Source organism: Schistocerca cancellata, chromosome 4, assembly GCF_023864275.1.
Source record: "Schistocerca cancellata isolate TAMUIC-IGC-003103 chromosome 4, iqSchCanc2.1, whole genome shotgun sequence".
Classification (NCBI taxonomy): domain Eukaryota; kingdom Metazoa; phylum Arthropoda; class Insecta; order Orthoptera; family Acrididae; genus Schistocerca; species Schistocerca cancellata.
This window is the reverse complement of record NC_064629.1, coordinates 857,931,003-857,948,757: the sequence shown is the minus strand read 5'-3', so window position 1 is coordinate 857,948,757 and position 17,755 is coordinate 857,931,003. Positions and strand designations below refer to the sequence as shown.

At 37.6% G+C, this 17,755-nt stretch overlaps 1 long non-coding RNA gene across 1 annotated transcript in view; it reads right to left on the bottom strand.

Moving 5' to 3' along the window:
* The window catches only part of LOC126184985 (uncharacterized), a 61,914-nt gene that overhangs the window by 27,979 nt on the left and 16,180 nt on the right, over positions 1–17,755 (bottom strand). The window contains exon 2 of the long non-coding RNA XR_007536924.1: positions 6,998–7,062. This is a non-coding gene — a long non-coding RNA (uncharacterized LOC126184985). The remainder of the gene's footprint in view (positions 1–6,997; positions 7,063–17,755) is intronic.

Genomic DNA, 17,755 nt, shown 5'->3' with positions numbered 1-17,755 from the left:
CGATTACTACAACACAATGCATTTTAATGGCGCCAACCTAACATCAAGTGCTAACAAGCTCTGTAAATGGGAGTGAAATAGTGCGATTATAGCAGTTAGCTATATCTACGACTAGGCGACCATTACACCTTGCATGTGGATACCATCAAATATTGACAGACAAGAATGACAGAGAAAACTTGCGTTCAGTTTGAGTTATCAGCATTATGAGTATAAAAGAATGCCAGTGGAACTGAAACAATCACCAGGATGTTTTCAGTGACTGATGAACACAGTTTTGGCATGTCTGCAAGGGCTAGAAAGTTTTGTTTAGCTAAAAGATATAGTGCGCTGTGAAAGAAACCTGCAGGACCAGAATGAGAAGCTCTGTGAAATCCTTAATAGATTGCAAGAGCATAATTTAAAGATTTATCTAGATAGGTGTAATTTCTTAAGGAGAGAACTGATTTTCTTAGACTACTGTGTTAAGGACAAGGGAATCTCACCAGATATGGCAAAGGTGAAAAACATAAAGTTCTTCCCTCAGCCAAGAACAACAAAAGAACTAAGAGGCTTTCTAGGCTTAATGAGATACTACTGATAATTTATTGTAAAATTTAGCAAAATTGTGAAGCCCCTTCATAAAAATTTAAAGAAAGGAGTCAAATACCAATGGGATGAAAGAAAAAAATAATGCTTTCAAGGAACTGAAGGAGATATTGGTCAATACACCAGTACTGCAGTATCCAGACTTTGAGAAGTCATTCATAGTGATGACAGATGTGAGTAATGAAGCTCTGGAGGCAGTTTTGCTGCAAGGTAAGAAAATTAGTGAAGACTTGCCCATTGCCAATGCGAAGTCATTGAGTAATGCAGAATTAAACTACAGCACCAAAGAAAATGAATTGTTGACTATTGAGTATGCAGTGGTGCAGTTCCAAGTGTACATTTATGGATGAAGATTAACAGTGGTAACAGAACTTAAGCCATTAACATGGATCTTTAGCACAAATGGATGAAGTTTAAGAATACTGAAGTGGAGACTGAAGCTCAAAGAGTGTGATTATGAGGTAATCTACAAACCAGGCAGGTTAGACAATAATACTGATGCTCCTAATATAATAAGTCCCAGAGACAGAAACAAATAGATGGGAAACAAATGGTTTGTGAAAATATTGATGTAGTGGGAGGAGAGCTTTATAGTTGAAGCAAATGGGGTAAATAATCCCATGAGTGTGCATAAGTGCAGGTAACCCCAGAAGTAAAAAGTGAAACAGAGAGCAAAAGGAAATTAGTCTTTAAGGGAAGGAGAATATGTTTAGAGAGACGCATGATAATGAATTGGTAGGACACCACGAAAAGAACAGGACTTTTGAGAGAATAAATATGTAAAAACATTGGTGTGGAATGAAGCATGACAGTGAGGACTGTAAATGAAGGTGTCCATCATGTCAAAGAAATAAGTATACACAAGTGAAAACATGAACACCTTTAGAAATTACTCACACAGCTGAGACAGTGTTTGAAAAGTGTTCAGTGAACATATTGGGTCCGTTGGGTATATCAAGTGCAGGTAAGGAATATACAGTATCGTTTCAGGATGACATGAGTAAATTTATACTAACAGTGCCAGTAGGAAGACAAGATGCAGACACAACTGCTGTAGCTTTTATGGATAAAGGTATTAAGGTATGGAATTCCAACTGCTCTTTTAACAGACCAAGGTTCGAATTTTTTAGTGATTTTTTTCAGAAGAGTGTGTAAATTGTTAAGGATTAAGTGAATACAGACTACAGCTTGCCGCCCAAAATCTAATAGTGCACTAGAAAGAAGTAATTGTGTGCTGGTTGAATATCTAATACATTTTGTAAAAGGGGATCACAGTTCTTGGGACTAGTGGGTACCATATGCTATGCTTGTGTTTAATGCCACACCACCCAGCTGTACAGGGTACATATCATTAGAAATACTGTATGGAAAAAAAAGCAAATACATCAGGAATTCAGCAACAAGAGTCAAAACAGGTAAGTTATCATTATGAATCATATGTGAATAGATTAAGAACAAGAATGCAGGAAGCACACAGAATGGCAAGGGAATTAATAGTGAGGAATAATAAAACAAATAAGGCACAATATGATAAGAAATAAAATGCAAAAGAATTTAAATATTGCTATTCAATGAGGCAGTAAGCTGTGGTAGATCTAGAAATCTGGATTGCAGAGACGAGAGCCATTTGACGTAGTAAGGGTAGATATTCTGAATGTAATAAAGATTAAAAGAAACAAGGAAACAAAGGTACTGGCAAACATATTAAAACAGTACTTTTAATTTCAGATATGACACATGCAGGAAGAATGTTAATACTACCAGTAATTACAGCACTACATTCAACCTGCAACACAGAACAAATGGCAATGGATTTCACAGCAACTAAAATAGATAAGTCTTCAGGACTGTATTACAATAATTTAGGGGAAATTGAAACTTGCAGCACCATTTGGAGAATTGTAATACAACAAAATTTAGATACCATTACAGATAGTTTTCAGAACGCTAAAATATATGGAAAATTAGCAGTGTAGAGATGTAAGGACACACAGAAAGAACTAAATGTAGGATTAATAGAGTGTCTCCAGTTAGATCACAGAAACATTTAGAAAAAGTCAGAGAGCCACAGAGATTGGTACAGCAGCTAACAAGAAGAGGCTTGCATTTAATTTTGTTGGGCAGGTAAGTTAAAAATTATTTTGGATGTTAGATGAAGCTGATGCTACATATTATAAGAAACACAAAGAAGCTTTGGAAAGTAACTCTGAAGGACTCTTAAGGCTGACTGAGGAACAAGTGGCAGTAGTAAGAATCACATTGTCTGGAGTCAGTACAATAGTACGTTAAATAAAAGATACTGAAATCACCTTAAAGTCATAAATGGAAAGATTCATGAACTAATATATAAAGGAAACAGATGTGAGATTTAAGAGGGTTGCAACATTTGCAACAATCTGTGAACAGGTGCTGTAACTGTCAGACATATTTGGGAAAACAGAAGCAGAATACCAACAGCTGATAAATGCAGCTGTTAACACACACAAGTGCATATTGCAGTCACATTGTAAGGTTCCTAAATTTATTAAAAGGTGAGCTGAAAGGTGTGAAGTTTGCTGTTCCTCTAGTCAAATAATAAAGATATCTCTTGTTGAAGTTGATTGACATTGAAGTATTAATAGCTGGTAGCCTAGTAGGTTATGTAGTAACTGTTTTCTAAGCTGATAATAATGTGTTTAACTTCAGGTGATTTTCACTACCAAAACAGATTCCCCAGTCAAAAGGAACATATATATTCATTCAGCTTAAAAAAGAATGAAATAAGACAAGATGACTGAGCAGACAAATGTTTGCAATAGCCTCAACTTTTGATCAGGAAGAGGGTGAGACAAAATTGCTTCAGCCAGTATGCAAAACTCCAAATGGTTGTGTAAAAAGAAAAATGTCTTTAAATCAAAGTATTTGGATACACATAAATAATAATGAGTGGTTATATGCAGTTCCTAAATAGGAAGGTCTGACAGGACTATGTGGAAAGCAGGCTCCAAAGGATGTATTGCTGAAAGGAGTTGGAAAGATAAGTTTATATAGTAAGTGTAAACGGTATAAAACGAGAGTGTCCATACAGACAGACCAATTTAGACACACACATATGACTAAAAAGGATATAATATCACAGTCATTTTAGAATTTAAGTGTTGTATAATAAATAATGAGAATAGCACTCACCAAAAAGCAGAAGCATTGAATCATCAATAGGCACACAAAAACAGAAAGAAAACTTGCAAGCATTCAGAGCAGTCTTTATCAAGTTCTCCCTTGTCTCCCTCTACCCACCCCAAATGACATTACATGTGTGTGTATGTGGGGGGGGGGGGGGGGGGGGGGGGAGGTATTTTACTTTAACTTGAAAAAGGATCGCTCCAAAAGCTATGAAATTTTCTTTCTTTTTGAGTGTGGCTATTGACTGAATGCTTCTGTTTTCAGTGCATAGTCTCTGTTAATCCAAAAGTGCTTACATTTTGCCACAACATTCCTACAGCAAATAATGAGAAAACAAACATTCCTTGTTACATTCAGAATTATGTTTAGGTCATGTGGTTACACAATTAGATGACTTGAAAATTGTGGGAAAAAGGTTAGATGATCTGTAAATAATGGCAGGAGGAGATGAGGTACTCCAAACATCTAACACAATTTTCTGTTGTGGTATACGTAAGCATTATACTTATATTGGTTACATTAACATGCTGTTGCAGACAATGTAAATGTTGAAGGACTGCTTTAGAGTTATGTGGATGTATTTTTATAGTAATGATTGTTGTGGGGAAATTTTTGTTAAAACTACCAGTGGCCAGAGGATGCACCATCTCAACAATCACTTAATACCAGAGGAGGCAGTAATGTATGAAATTAGTCCTACAGAACATGATGAGGCAGTAGCTCTTAGAAACAGAAGTTAAGTTGAAAGTAAAATATTTTGATGTGTGAATACTATGAAGCTAGAGCACTCTCTTGTAGAAGAATATTGCAATTTACGAATACTGTAAATCCAATGCACCTTCTTTCAGAAAAATAAAGTAATGTGTGAAAATTGTGAGGTAACGTATTATGTTTCAAAAACATTATATATTCTTTGAATATTATAATGCCAATGTATTGCCTTTTGGAAAAAATATTATAATCACAGTAGGATAAGATGAAATCATGTATCCTTTTCAGAACAGTAAATCTGAATGAAACTGTTGATCTGTTGTACCTATGTACAAGACAAGAAAATATCTGAATGTAACTGTTGTGGTACTGTACCAAATTAAAAACCTACAACACAAGAAGAGGAAAACAAAAATCCAAAACAAGAACCCAAGAAACTGATGCTACTCTGAAGAGTAATTCCAGTTTTTGCAAGGGGTAGGTGTCATATCCTTAAGCAAAAGGCAAGTCCTGTAAACAATATTGAAAGTTAATTAGCTTAAAGATGGAACTTTGGTGTGGCAGAAGCCACAGGAGCAAAATGTTTAGAGGTGGGGTGCAGCAAAGTTAGCCACAGAGACCATATGCCATGTCAGAGGACAGTGAGGGAGCCCTGGGTGGATGAGTTCTCAGACAGTAAAGGAATGAACAAGATAACAGAATTAATGAAGGAAGACAGAAAGAAATACGGGTTTGTGATAGACAACTACACAACATCAAGAGGAACCAATAAATGGCTTAGGATGTATTTGGCAGTGATTTGGAGAAATACTGCCAATCCCTTCCACACAGCCTCTGAGAGATTTCTGAAGAGTAATGAACAATGTTAGTAATAAGGCAATGTGGTGCCTTTGATGCTACATAATGCCAGGTGCTTCTAGGGTCAGAGGAGTACGCAAACAAACTGAGAGGGCTAGGGCCTGGGAGATATTGCTAAAAAAATATTGTCAGAGTTGTGGTGAAGAGGACAGTTCGAGTTGGGCACAACATGCAGCCATGATAGGCTGAAGTTGCTGGGAAGCAATTAGATATCCACAATGCTCTGTTGATCTTAGAGCCAAAAGAGGAATACAGTTAGGAGATGGAACAATGATAAAAAGTCATGGTCTCTGTGTAAGAACTTCATTTTAGAATGGAGGCATCTCATTTAGGAAAATCTGTAACTTGAGATTCAGAATAAGCTTCAAGATGATTTGCACCTTTTGAATGCTTACTCCCTTTCATCATCCTCCAGTCACCTACATCCACCTCATGAAATTTATTCCAGAAAATTAAGTTTACTACACTTCATTCAACCAACTGAATTCCATCAAACATGAACTCCCTTCACTCAATCACTGGAAAAACCCACGCTCGGGATGCAACAATGTGAGTTTACCATCATACTCTTCAAACTATTGTAGCACCATTCTGTGCTTGTGTCATGGAGAATTATGTGGCTGGAAGAGATCATTGACAATGGGGAAGATGTCGTACATGTAGGGAACATAAAGAGATGTCTGCCATGGAGCCACATTTTAAAATATTTGTGCTGACAATTGTACTCCAAAATACTTGAGCCTGCATCAGCACTATAATTTGTTGTCAGATGTGATACAGATTGCTGCTTATCTCTCCTCACAGAGTGGGCAATTCTCTGACCTCCATGTTCAGTGAAGAGGCATGAGCATCGAACACCTTGACACCTACTCTTGGTTTTACTGTATTTCAACCACTATCCATAGGTACTCAATTCAGCAGTTGTGAAGAGCCAACCAGCTTTGCTCATTGTTAGATACTGGATCATAGCAATTTGCCTTTTTTCAAAGTTGTTATGTCAGTAGATTTCTCCATTTGTGGCCCCTACCATCACTAGAATGATTCTCCAGTCATCTCCACTTCACTTATATATTTTCTTTACCACACTGTGTGCCCACAGATCTCATGGTGGGCAGTGGTTGTAATGATTTAGCTCAGCAGATGTGTTGTAAAACATTGCACTATACATTGTTATGTATTTTGATCCTTTATTGTTATAAATAATTATGTGTACATTGTGAAGAGTATTATGTGTATGTATCTACATCTATACCTATGCATATTCTCTAGATTTTAAGCATAATGCCTTGTCCTATGTTACAAGTACATAGTTGTACAAAATGTAACAGATATGAACAAAAAATTATAGTTATAAATGGGAACATTAGTTTGTAAACAAAAGTACAAAATAAGCAATTATGCTGTGTAGTTAAATCTCATTATAGTTCAAAAATATTTAAGTCTGTTACAAAATGAACATGCCTTTACTTAGAGTAGTAATCTTCAATCTGGTCATGGGTAAAATATTTGTTTATGATTTACTGTTTTTTATTGTTAAATATTATGTGTTCTATCATGTACATTAGCGCATTGGAAACCACAAATGCATTATCATTTCCTGACTTCACATCATTATTCTTGTTTCGTTTTAGACATACATTTCATTTTCTTTTTTAATGTCTTAAACTGTTATACGAACCTTCAGAATGACCAGTTGCTACTGACGATTTACTTGGTTGTTGATCAGTCTCAGTTATGCTCTGGCTGAAACATAGAGAAGACTGAATAATTTCTATTAACTCTATAGCCATTAAAATTCTATAGGGCACCAAGAAAAATAAATGTTCCAGATGAGATCATAACAAATGGTGCAACCATGTTCAAATATAGCATATAACAACTTCATGTTCAGATATACAGGGAAAATACACTGCTCCTACCACTGTAATTTTATGCAACACATTGTGGCGCCGAAGAGGTCGACACCAGCATCGATATACGTTTGTCTCTAGACTCCGAGCATCGTCTTTGGGATGCTGAGCATTGTCTTTGGGCTGTTCCGCCATGTCATTTCTTTGTGAGCCTTTGATGTGTTTAGGTGAATAAATGAACTGCTGTTAAAATGGTGTTGTTTGGTGTAACCAGTCCGAACTTCCACAAACCCCTGCCTCCTCGCCGCTTCAGATACATGGACTTCATATCTCAGTACACCACCGATGTCAAACACATAAAGGGTACTGACAATATAGTTGTTGATTTCCTTTCACGAGTCGATGCCGTCCATTCACTGTTAGACCTTTCTGAACTGCCGCTGACAAAAGACAAAACCTGATTTCAGACTCTACTTCTTCAGAACACTTCGTCCGCACCACCTTCCCTGGCATTTCTGGTGAGATCTGGTGTGGCGACAGTACAGGCACATTATGCCCCCTCATCCCAACCAAGCTCCATCAAACTGTCTTCAATGTATTGCATAATTTAGCCCACCCCAGTGTTCGTGTGTCCACCCACCTCGTAGCAGAGCGCTTTGTGTGGAGAAATGTCAACAAGGACTGCCAGCAATGGGCATGCTCCTGCATTGTGTGCCAACACTGCAAAGTATACAAGCACACTTCACATCCCCTCTCGGCACCTTTTTGATCCCTCCTGGGCGTTTCCAGCATATTCATATTGACATTATTGGCCCTCTCCCCCCCCCACTAATGGCTTTTGTTATGTTCTCTCGTCTATCGACCAAACAACTCACTGAGTCAAGGCTGTCCCCCTCCCCAATATTATGGCAGAAACTGTTGCTTGAGCTTTCATCGAGTCATTGGTATTGCGTTTCGGATGTCCAGCTATCATCACGAATGACCAGGGCAGACAATTTGAGTCAGCCCTGTTCAACGAGATTTGTAACATTTGTGGCATCCAGCGCATCCATGCCACAGCATATCACCCGCAAAGTAATGGGCTAGTCAAGTGCTGGCACCGCACTTTCAAGGCGGCTCTTCGATGCCACGACTCTTTATGGACGGAGGCCCTTCCCCTTGTGCTACTCGGCATTCATGTGATCTATAAGGGAGACCTCAAAGGCACAATAGCTGAGTTCGTATATGGCCAGAACATTGTTCTCCCTGGCGAACTTGTGAGTCCTTCTGTTCTCTCCCTCAGTCTGAAATCTCCTGACAATTGTGGGTACGTCATGCTCTGAGATGACACTGTCCATGCTCCCCTCCAACCTCCCCGACGACACTGTTGAGCTGACCGTGGTCCAGCTCCCGCAGACTACCCCTGCTGACGCCTTAGTCACCCCCCACCCCTGGTCTATCAAGAGTACTCTCTGTACTGCAGGGGGGGGGGGGGGGGGGCTATGTCGCGCCGATGAGGTCGACACCAGCATTGATATATGTTTGTCTCAAGACTCCACGAGCATCGTCTTTAGGATTCTGAGCATTGTCTTTGGGCTGTTCCACCATGTCAGTTCTTTGTGAGCCTTTGATAGGTTTAGGTGAATCAATGAAGTACTGTTAAAATGGTGTTGTTTGGTGTAACCAATCTGAACTTCCATCTCAACACAATGTTACTGCTGCCCTTTATAAACCATGCATAAGATTTTCATATTCTCTCACTCACTGTGGGCAAATTATTAGTACTAGAGAAAAATTTTGTAGTGGAACACATTTGCACTGGAGGCCACAGTTTTCAAGTTATTCAAGAAAAACACACAAAAATGATTTGGAATGCACCTCCACCCCACACTCATCCCTGATCAGATAGTATGTTGTTTGTGGCACTCCCTCCTATTGCTATACAAAAATTTCTAACAGCATGAACTGTTCCTGATACTCAACCTTTTTTGGTCTCCATTGATTGGGCTATTACATTACCAGCAGAGTCAACTTCCACATTAACATTATTAATTTAAACATGCCCATGAGGGTAATGAATGAAAAATGCCTTTTGTAAATGTTACATTAAAACTAATTATGTTGAAAATTTGATCCAAACTTATACCCTTACAACCACAGTAGTTTGGTAGTCAGAAGGCGGACAAATGCAATGATGTAATTGTTTATTTTATGCTGTTAAAATTAACAAAATTGGTAGGCAAATGTTACACAAACATCAATTACACAATTTTTGAGTGTTTGATTAAGTTGGTGGCATAATAAGACTACTCAATGAAGACCAAAAAGGTTGAATGATGGAAATAATTCTTGCTTTCGCAAATACTTATTACAGTGGTTGGAGGGAGTGCCATGTACAACATACAAGAAATCCTGTGAGAGTAGGGGTGTATTTTATTTATTTATTTATTTGATATCTAAAGAACAGCAGCCTCTAGCAAAAATGAATTCCAGTACAAAATTGAACTACATTAAATTTCCTACAAAGAGGTCCTGTTAATTTTTTCTGTAGGACTAATAGTTTATGCATAGCGAGCACAAGAATATGAAAACCTCATGCGTAGTTTATGAATGCCAGCTACAACATTGTAGGCTGCATAAAATGACAGGATTAGGGGTAGCTGAATCACCCTGTATATGAAAACATTATTTAAAACATGATGTTTTTAATTTGTGAAATTTTCTATGTCATTGTCTTAAACTGAGAGTCAAAGAAGTCAAGACAGATAATGAAAATAATTAATGATAGTAATAGTTCTTAATTTTAGCAACAGAAATGTATTTGTACCAGCCTCTTCTGGTGTACTGTCTATCTGACAGCACCAGTGTATCTTAAGTTACTGCAATATAATGTTTGATACAATATGCAGATTTCATTGGATACACCAGGAAACTGTAAGCAGTAGCCCACCATTTCTGTAATTTGAAGAGGCACACCAGCCTTGAATTGACCCTCCCTGGTGGATTAATGATGATAGCCAGTGTACCAGCCAACTTGGATGTCATTTTTAGACAGTTTCCTACATCTGACCAAGTGAATAGTGGTTACCCACATTCCACGTCAATTACATGATTCGCCAACATTTCAAAAATGTTCTCACATTTTCACATGGATAACACAAGGCACAACCAGATGGGGTAGACAGTTTCAATCCCATGGTGGAGGGTGATGACAGGAAGGTCATCCAGCCACCCTCTACCAGTCTATCACTAACATTGTCAAATGCAAATTCTGACCCTGTGAACACACAGGATAAGGACAAAAAAAAAAAAGAAGAAGAAGATGCAGATTTAATTGAGCTCTACACAGATGAACAAAAGGTATCAGGCCTTTTTTGAGTTCCTTCCTTAGTTTTTTTTATATAAATTCCTTTCAAAGTAAAAGTATCAACATTTCTTTCCATATTTGATTTGGCCGTGGCTCATCACAGTTGAACTTTGTGTCTAATTTTAAACAATCTTATGGGTATTTTCATGATACAAGCTTATCTTACACCTTTTAAAATGCCTAATTTTGTGTGATTTCTTATTATATTGTGCAAACCCCATCCATTGCTGAGCACCGCTCCTTTCAGCAGTCACTTTTGTTTGCAACAATACAAAGTTTATCATTTGAACACCAACCCAGTGGTAAACTGAATAATCAGACAAACAAGAATATTTCAATATATAAATAGCACAGTGTTCTTGTTGATGGTTATGCTAAACTTAAAGCCAAAATTAAGCTATCAGACCCACAATTTGCTATGGGCATGAAAAATTTAAATCTATTTCACTGTAGAGTAATCCTTGATAGCAGTTCATCACTGTTGATTTAATCATATTATGTTGTTTGCAATTCCTGTGCCCTTCAAAAAGTAGTATTTATCCTTTTACTATGCTGCTGGGCTCCTCCACAGAAAAACTGATGGAGTGCAGCAATTCCCATGGAATTTGGTCCAAATGTAACAAAGTAACCAAATAATTTGGGAATTCACTGTAGAAATACAGACGCACACAGGTATCAGATATGCTGACTAGTTTAATGACTCAGTGCTTGATTTAACTCAAAATAATAACTTCTTAATGCACCTTAACACAGGAGGCCTATCAGTAGGAATGATGAACTGGAAGCTATATGAATTGAAGTATTTCTGGAGAACATTAATTCTCTAAAAGTTATATGCTTATATGAACACTGGCTTACAAGTGATGGTATCAGCTTGATAAACAGACTTTCAGGTAACAGTTTAGCTGTCAGATTTTGTAGAAAACATGGGTTTGAATCATCACACATTCTAGAAGAGCTGTCACTACTCTTCGAAGTCAAATAAATATTTACTTACTTGAATAAGGAACTATTATCTGACAGCTGCTGCATTGAACTTTTGAAATATGGAATATTACTTATTAGCAAATATCATATACCTGGCTAAACTAAATTTTAGTGAATACACTATTGTAACAAAATCTACTTTAACTTTATAGATAATTCTGTGTGCTGCATCAATATTGGTGCTACAAAAAAGTTCATTTTATAGTTGGGGATATCTGAACATTCAGCTCTTTTTATTTCATTGCCAAATTTAGATATGACATACACACTGAAAAGAGCAAGGAACTTAAGCCAATGAAATGTGAATATAACTTAAGCCAATGAAATTTTGAATATTAACCAAACAAACACTGTTTTCCACTTTGTTTCACAAATTTTATTGTGGATACTGCACCATCTAGGTTCTGGGTTATAAGCCTATTTTTGAGTACATTACTGATTCCAAAGATAATAATTCAAAGACAAAGATGATGATAAGGCAAAGATAGTCACCTCAACTTCTAAATGGCTTAATGTAAAATTTCTTCAATAACCATTTTTGACAAATTATGTGTGGTATTACGCAATTCAGCAATCACACTAACATGACTAAGCATACCTAGGAATAAAGTTATTATCAGCCAAGAACTTTTTATCTATTGATGGACTGAGGCCCAAGTTCTTGGCTGATACATTACTTTATTCCTAGGTATGTTTAGTCATGTTACTGTAATTACTGAATTGTGTAATTCCATATGTAATTTGTCACAAATTGTCATTGAAGTAATTTTACATTAAGCCAAGGATCGATACAGTAAGAAGTTGAGATAACTATCTTTGCCTCATCATCATGTGTATCTCTCAGTTATCATCTTTGGAATCAATAACATACTTGAAAATGGGCTTACAACTGAAATCTAGGTTGTGCAGTAACCATAGCAAAATTTTTGAAACAAGGCACCAAACAATTTTTGTTTAGTTAATTTACAATGTTTCACGAAGAACCCACAGATGAGTCAGTTAAAATGTAAAAATCTTTATCTCGAAACTAAATGACACTTATTGGTTATTTAGCAACCAGTGTGCAGTGAACCCTAACTACAATGCATTTGCATCAGAATTTATTTTCAATGAACATTTCCCCTTCACAAGAGCATGTGACAGATACACTATATGATTGTAAGTATCCAGACACCTCCAAAAAACATACATTTTTCATATTAGGTGCATTGTGCTGCCACCTACTACCAGGTACTCCATATCAGTGACCTCAGTAGTCATTAGACATTATGAGGGAGCTGAATGGGGTGCACTGCGGAACTCACAGACTTTGAACATGGTCAGGTAATTGAGTGTCACTTGTGTCATATATCTGTACACGAGATCTCCACACTCCTCAACATCCCTAGGTCCACTGTTTCCGATGTGATAGTGAAGTGGAAACGTGAAGGGACATGCACAGCACAAAAGCATACAGGCCAACCTCTTATGTTGACTGACAGAGACTGGTGACAGTTGAAGAGGGTCGTAATGTGTAATAGGCAGACATCTATCCAGACCATCACATAGGAATTCCAAACTGCATCAGGATCTGCTGCAAGTACTACGACAGTTAGGCGGGAGATGAGGAAACTTGGATTTCATGGTTGAGTGGCTGCTCATAAGCCACACATCACGCTGGTAAAGCCAAACAACGCCTTGCTTGGTGTAAGGAGTGTAAACATTGGATGACTGAACAGTAGAAAAATGTTGTGTTGAGTGATGAAACATGGTACACAATGTGGTGATCTGATGGCAGGGCATGGGTATGTGGTTGTGTTTTTCATGGAGGGGGCTTGCACCCCTTGTTGTTTTGCATGGCACTATCACAGCACAGGCCTACATTGATGTTTTGAGCACCTTCTTGTTTCCCACTGTTGAAGAGCAATTCAGGGATGGCGATTGCATCTTTAAACACAATTGAGCACCTGTTCATAATATACAGCCTGTGGCAGAATGGTTACATGACAATAACAGCACTGTAATGGGCTTGCCTACACAGAGTCCTGATCTGAATCCCATAGAACACCTTTGGGATGTTTTGGAACACTGATTTTGTGCCTGGCCTCACTGACCGACATAGATACCTCTCCTCAGTGCAGCACTCCATGAAGAATGGGCTGCTAATCGCCAAGAAACCTTCCAGCACCTGACTGAATGTATGCCCGTGAGAGTGGAAGCTGTCACCAAGGCTAAGAGTGGGCCAACACCTTATTGGATTCCAGCATTACCGATGGAGGCCACCACGAACTTGTGAGTCATTTTCAGCCAGATGTCTGGATACTTTTGATCATATAGTGTACATTAAAACAAGCTTATGGACAACTGACAGCATCAGCATCTCTTGTATTAGACAGAGTAAACTGCACCTGGAAGCAAAGAACAGCCTTGATGCAGAGTTTCTTATATACATAAAAAAATACAAAAGAATATTTGAAAGAATACTGGCACTTAAACAAGCAAAACAAATGGAAAACAGTAAATTCATCTCAAATGCCAGAAAATAAATCAAAAGATGAATGGCAGATTGTTGAGACTGAAGTAGGTGCTAAGAAAACTAATCATTTTAACCCTAAATTAGAAACTGGTGCAGAACTGTTGTCCTTGACAACTCTACCTATACCATAAATGAATTCTTGAATAGTAATAAATAAATTGGTAGGTATAATATATGCATTTTGCACCTCTTAAGGGAATGGGGTAGGTAATAAAAATTTTAAGCTTAAAAAAAGCTTCATGTGTGCATTTCTTATGCACTTCACTCATTCCACATCATCATAATGGAACACATAACTAACTAACTAACTAACTTACCCTGGATTTCTCTGTGAGGAATTGAACAAGTACTTTATAGGAACAAACACAATTGATGATTTCTTTACTCATCAGATAAACCCAATATAACACAATATGGATCTTGACCATTTATATTTAGTATGTTCCTAGTCATGAAGTGGCTAGCATTGTAAAATCCTTAAAAGTCTTAAATTTGTCCACTGGATGAAATTCCAACAAAAAATAATATAGCACTCCAACTCTGCCACATAATACAGTAATCATTTGATCAGGGCTACTTTACCAACAAGCTGAAATATGCAGAAGTCAAAGCCATCCACAAAAAGGGCAGACAAGATGAAATGGGAAATTTCTACCTAGTATCAATATTATCAATATTACTCTACAACACCTGGGTGAACAGTGTGAAATCAGTTACAAAAGTACACCAAAATATAACTTTACTGTTAATAATCAATACAGATTTAACAAGGGGCAAAGAATTGTGCACGCTATTAATGGACTATTCAGCAAAGTAAGGAAACACCTTAATAACAAGTTGTGTGTATCTGGTAACTTTTGTGATTTCACAAAAGCATTTCATATAGAAAAACATATGCTGTCACTTCACAAAAGACTGCTTATGGTTTCCATGGAAAATCTTTAAGTTGGTTCTCATCCTACCTCAGAAATAGAAAACAGAGGATAGATAAACAACAGAAGGGTGAAAGAGCCAGTTCTAATAGGAAGGAAACACAAGAGGGCATACACCATGGGTCCATGATGGGCCTGTTACTGTTTGTGTGTTACATAAATACGTCATGTAGGATAACTTCAGAAACAATTCTGTAAGCAGTAGTTTTCAGTAAAAACAACAAAAAATTAGAACCAAACACAAAACAAACTCTTGAAGGACTTGAATCTTGGATAAACAATAATGCTATAAGCTGAACCTTTCACAAGCACTAATTGTACATTTCAGGACCAAAGAAACTGCTAAGTACATATCACAGTCAAATTATGATGGCAAACAACTGCTCACTGCAGACTCTGCTAAATTTCTTGTAGTTACAATAAACAAAAACTTGTCATGGACTGATCATGTGGATTGCTTAGTGAAGTCATTACACACTTTTGTTCATGCAGTGAGAGTTCTAAATAAAGGAACTGAGTTAGCTGTTAAGAAAATTGTTTTATCATTCATATTTTATATCAGTCATAAGATACAGATTAATTTGTTGGGTGTTGACAAAGCAAACCTCCCCAGAGTGTTCAAGCTACAGAGATAAATTACCAGAGCTATGATGGGAACAAACAATAGGCAGTCATGAAAACTTTTATTGAAAGGCCTTGACTTATGGACAGTTCCTTGTATGTGGAACTCCAGGCTTTCTCGGCATAACTTGATGATAAAATTTTCTTGGGTTATCAGGTGAGTCAAGTTGTCATTCTATGGCAACGTTTTGACAAGTTTCCTACTTGTCATCTTCAGAGAAAGTGTTGGATTCATGTGAATTGGGTGTCTTTCAAGCCTCTGAACCATTGGCTCGTCTGCGTCATCTACAATGGCTGTGCCAAGCACGTGCCCCTGGAAGGAGTTTTACTGACTGTGGTGGGGAGAGCTGCAGATTATGGTAGAGGGAAGTTGCAGTGTGCTGGAGGATCTGGGTGTCATGTACTGGTGCTACCTGTCTGTTCCATCTGCTACCTTCACATATTCACATCAGAGTGCTCTTGGCACATTCTTGCAACTGCAATACCACATGTGGAGCTTAGCGGGAAACTGCATTCTGGGATGCCAAGATCATCATGGTCCCTTATCCCCACTGCTTCTTTGATGATTGAGTCCCAGAACCCTTTCACCCAGCACAGCCCCTTGGTCTGTTCTAAGTTAAACACATGATCTTCATTGAGGCTGTGGTTTGTAACTGCAGATTTGTCTGTTTCACTGAGGCCAACAGTTCTCACATGTTCCAAGTGGCATTGCAAAATACAATGCTGTGTATCGCTGATGTATTGTTTTCCACATCTGAAACTGATGTTATAGACTCAAGGTGTCCATAATCCTAATTTGCCTTTCATTGAGGCAAGCACATTTCTGATTTTAGCTGATGAATGGAAAATGGTTCTGATGTTAGTTTTCTTCAAAATCCTGGCAGTCTCGGCCATAGGTGCTCCTGCATATGGAAGGAATGCCAGATGATTTGTTAATACTTAAAAGTCATATCCTTTCTTCTTCCTGTTGGGCTGGAGAGCATGTCTTATCGGTGTCTCTGAGTAGCTGTTCCCACAGAGGTTTTCCCAAAGATGCTGCAACTTGGTGAGTAAACTCTTCTTGTCATATACATCTCATGCTCTGCACACAAAGGTGGTGAGCAAGGATTTCCATTGCACTGGATGATGGAAGCTACTGGTGTTTAACGTATTTTATGCACTATACAATGCAATGTTTTCTTTGAAAAATTGCCTCCAAAATTCAGGTGCCTTTTATACTCAAAATTAATATAAAACTGTACAATTTTGATATGAAATTCCTGCCAGTCTCAAAAATGGCCATATATTTGATGCCAGAGGGAATGTATCTCTGTCTGGTAACATTGGATTCAACTGGTAGCATAAGTGCACCAATGTAATGAACATGAGTTGAGGGATTCAGAAGCATGCTAACACTGTCTCTTCCTGCCCTGCCATCACAAACTCAGAACACTGTCATGCCTATGATGCATCACTGCAGTCTACGGTGCCAGTGAACTTGAATTGAAAGTGATTTGTGTTATTGGTAACAGTACACTATTTTTGTTATTATATAGTTTTGTAATAGAAAAAATAAAAGGTATTCATATGATGCAGGCTATACATTGAAAGTAATAGCATCTGCAGAAGAACATGGAAACAAAGCAGATGAACTGCATTTCAGCCCTCTGCCAACAGAAAAAAACCACTCATGGTTGGCGGGCTAGTACAGAAGAACTGAAAAAAATGAGAAAGACTAAATGTGGAAATTTCAGATTGTATGAAAAATGGCCAAAAACAGATGATGATGATCTTCAGGGATCTTAAAGATCAGTTCAGTTTTATAAACTAAGAATTTTTTAGTCTGTGTTTACAATCTAATAATAAAAATGTTAAAAACATTATTTTTTTTTTAAAGTGTTTGAAAATTAAGATGTGTCTTATACTCCATAGCATCTTATAGTCTGTAAAATATGGTACGTACTGGTCCTTATGCATCTTTTTGCTATAGACAGAGAGTGCAGTATGCCATCAGTTTTCTTTTTATCAGGATATCAAGGAAAGGTGAACTTTATATTGTCAAGTATGCTGTTAAGGTGATCATGAAATTAGATGGAGTTGCCATGGGATTCCTCCTAGCACCAAGCATTGCAAACCTATATATGGAGCACTTCGAGGAAATGGCCCTTGAAACCGTGTGCCTGAAACCAAATGCATTCTACCAATA